Genomic DNA, 3,942 nt, shown 5'->3' on the forward strand with positions numbered 1-3,942 from the left:
GAGGCACTGAGGCTTTTTAGTTACTCTTGCAGCCTTGGGTGGGGGGGCCCTCCCTGATACCTTAGTTAGGAAGCACCACCATGACCAGATCTAGTTGCTTTTTTAAAAACCTGCTGCTTTCCATGAAGACGGAGTGACATGCTACTCCTACTGCCAAAGAAGGTCCACACTCCTCTTCCACAGAAAGAGCCATGTTCCTGATGACCAGCTCCAGGATAAATCTCTTTATTCTAACTCCCTTTTTGGAGGATTTGTATACTACCAGGATTTGGTGTGGAGGTGACTAGGTTGACAGGAGCTGGGGAGGGATATTCAGAAGTGACTATACTTGGTTTGTAGTCTCCACAGCTGATTAATCAGAGTTCTGGGACTGAGAATCAAACATATGGCCAAGCAGCCTGGAATTTAGGACAAGAAATTCACTGAAAATAGAAGTGAGGGTTTCTGTAATACATTCTCTGGTTTCACTGCATCAGTTACAGTTTTTCTTTGTTACAGGAAAACTGACCCTGGCAACCTACATTTGCTAGGATTCTCCATCCAGTGACTTCTGGTTAAAGTTGACCAGTGGGAGGCTCTGGAAGGGGATTAGGCAGGGCACAGGAGAGTAGGAGCTATAGACTTTCTCTCATGGCTCTAGCATCTTTTTGGTTCAAACTCATTCAAGAAGCCCTTCTCAACATGTTTCCATCACATTCAAGTGACTCCTCCCACCTTGATTTTAGTACATCCACTTGCTTAGTAAAACCTCTGTCATCAGGATCCCAACTCTTTCCTGGTAGCCCAGACCTTGGGTTCTGGTAAAACCACCTCTTCCCTTTGTCCCTGCAACACTGGAGCTGGGGGTATCATCCTATTATCGCCTCTTCAGTTCTTCCCAAACATTTTTAATGTGTTCTTCATAAGAAATTTCTTCTACTGAACAATTTAGAATAGGTTCAATTTGACTTGCTTCACCCTGACTGAAACATTGACCTTATATTCTATAAGCTTAAGCATCAAGAGCCTCTCTTTGGGAAATTAAACCCAGAGGGAAATGTCATTGAAATTAAACTTCAGGCATGGTATGAGGAATATAGAATTTTGTTGCGAGAAAGAACTTTAGGCATCATCTAATTCTGTCATTTCTCAGTGAGGAGCTGTTCCCCAGTAAGTGCCATGCCTGTCGTTGTTGTTTAGTAGCTAAGTCGTGTCCGACTCTTTGCGACCCCATGGACTGTAGCCCTGCCAGGCTCCTCGGCCCATGGAATTTTCCAGGCAAGAATACTGGAGTGGGTTGCCATTTCCTTCTGCAGGGGATCTTTCTGACCCAGAGATCAAACCAGCGTCTCCTGTTTGGCAGGTGGGTTCTCAACCACTGAGCCACCAGGGAAGCCTTTAAGATGCATATGGGGATACATTTCAGGGAAAAGCATTTATCATTTAACCCTTTGGTGCTCTTATCCAGAGCTCCTCCAGTTTAGGGTTTTATTTGTCTCACACAATTGCTCCTCCAGTTTAGGGTTTTATTTGTCTCACACAATTGTTAAATGACCATGTCAGGACTAGCTCTCTCCATGTCCACAGTATTTCCATTATTCCATATATCTTCTGTGATATGTCTGCCTGTTTGATACCAGACTCTGTATACAGATATATATTTAGTGTACTGAACAAAATTATATTAGATAAATTAATGGGCAAGTTTATGGCTCTATCCTTTCTTTATATATAGGTAATTTTTTTTTTTTTTTTTTTTTAACCAAATTTGTGAAAGCCAATGAAGGAGAGACAACAGATGCAAGTTTGATCCCTGAGTTGGGAAGATCCCCAGGAGTAGGAATGGCAACCTGATCCAATATTCTTGCCTGGAAAATTCCATGGGCAGAGGAGCCCAGTGGGCTACAGTTTATGGAGTTGCAAAGAGTCAGATATGACTGAACACACAAACACACACAAGTTCTCTAAGAACTAGCTATCACTATTATTATTAGTCCAGATTGGCTTTTTTTTAAGTTTTGTCTGATACTGATGACTCCATCTACTCCATGTCAGTTAATGATGCAGAAATGTCTACTAAATAAAAGTTTATTTCCCTGGGATAGTTGTTCTTAAACATCAGCAATGCATCAGAATCACCTGGAGAGTTTCTTAAACCCATTTTTTTGCCCCACCTCAGAAAGCTCTGGGCTTCCCCAGCGGCTCAGTGGTAAAGACTCCGCCTGCAGTCTCGAGCTTATGGCGAGGCTGTCCCTGGTGCCGGCGGATAATGCGGCTTCCCGGCAGCCAGCTTTGGCGTCTGTTGCCTCTCGGATTCCGGGTTTGGGGCTCAGGGAAGGGGGCCGCGAGGGTCTTGCTGGGGAGGCCTGGCGGGGCTCAGAGCTCGCTGGCTGCTGCCTGGGGAGCCGCCCCCTCGGCACTGTGATGCCGCCCCCGCCCGGGTCCTCAGGACCCCAAACCGAAGGGCAGCAGAGACCCCATGCGCCCCTGGAAGCCCGGGCCTGTTTCCTGGAAGCCTTTAGCCATCACATTTGCTATTGGAGGAGCTTTATGGGCTGGAATGAAGTACTTCAAGAAAGAAAAGACAGAGAAACTGGAGAAGGAACAGCAGCGAAGCATTGGAAAGCCTTTACTTGGGGGTACTTGGGGGCCCATTTTCCCTCACAACTCATACTGGCGAGCCCAAAACTGATAAGGACTACCTGGGTCAATGGGTATTGATTTATTTTGGCTTTACTCATTGTTCTGATGAACTAGAAGAACTAGTTCCTTCCAGAAGAACTAGAAAAAATGATTCAAGTCGTGGATGAAATAGACGGTATTCCAGCTCTGCCAATTTTAACTCTGCTTTTCATCACTTTTGACCCAGAGAGGGACACAAAAGAAGCCAACGCCAATTATGTAAAAGAATTTTCTCCCAAACTGATTGGCTTGACTGGAACAAAAGAAGAGATCGATCTAGTGTCCAGAGCATTCAGACTGTGTTACAGCCCTGGCCCCAAGGATGAAGATGCATAGTGAATCATACGATCATGATGTACTTGATTGGACCAGATGATGAATTTCTAGATTATTTTGGCCAGAACAAGAAGAATGCAGCAATAGCTGGTCCAGTTGCTGCTCACATGAGGACACACAGGATAAAGAGCTAATAACTAACAGAGCATGGCCATGCTCTATGCTCCTGCCAAAGAGGAAGGACTTTATCTCCCGGAGGAGCCAATACATACATGTACATACATGCAGCCTGCAGAAAGGCCTTCACACCAGGAGAAAATCTAAATTTTGGACAGATCACATTATGCCTGGGTTCATCAAGGATGAATTCTTGGAACTGTAAAGATGATGACCAAAAGTCTCCCAAATTGTGGCCTTGAGACCAGAGGATCAAGATGTTTTGAAGCCAGTGGAATGGACCTCAGGGAGGGATACAGCCAGAAAAGACGCATCGCAGGGATCTCCCCACGTGAGTGGAGCCCTCTGGTCACGTGGCTGCCTCTCCAGGGTCTTGAGACCTTGCTCAGACAGGTTGTACTGAATTCCCAGGAGGAGCGTCACTTGCTTTCCTCTTTGAGGTGGCTGATGCAATCAAATCAGACTCTCTGACATTCATAATTAATCTTTATGCTTGAAGCATTAGTATAGTCTTCTTTGTGAATGAGAATCACTGTGATTGTTTGCACTGTGATTCTCTGTCAGCTGGTGCTGATTTTTACTCATGGAAAGGGAATCTGTTGTTTGGGACAAACTATTAGATCAGGTTCCCTAGGAATCTTATGATTTTTAGCAGTATGATGTGCGGGGCTTCCAGGGACCTACCAGAGGGTGTGAGGATATGGACCATGAATTTCTACAGAGTACCCGCCTGCCTGAATTAGACTGCACTTATCTGAAATAAAGGTGTGCTCAATTTTGGGGAAAAAAAAAAAAAGAATCTGCCTGGAATGCAGGAGATGCCAGAAA

General features: G+C 45.0%; 1 pseudogene; it reads left to right on the forward strand.

The window, feature by feature from the left end:
• The first annotated feature begins 2,217 nt into the window (after window positions 1-2,217).
• Window positions 2,218-3,131, forward strand: LOC122441312 (annotated as a pseudogene).
• Window positions 3,132-3,942: the final 811 nt, after the last annotated feature.

The sequence above is a fragment of the Cervus canadensis genome, chromosome 5, assembly GCF_019320065.1.
Source record: "Cervus canadensis isolate Bull #8, Minnesota chromosome 5, ASM1932006v1, whole genome shotgun sequence".
Classification (NCBI taxonomy): domain Eukaryota; kingdom Metazoa; phylum Chordata; class Mammalia; order Artiodactyla; family Cervidae; genus Cervus; species Cervus canadensis.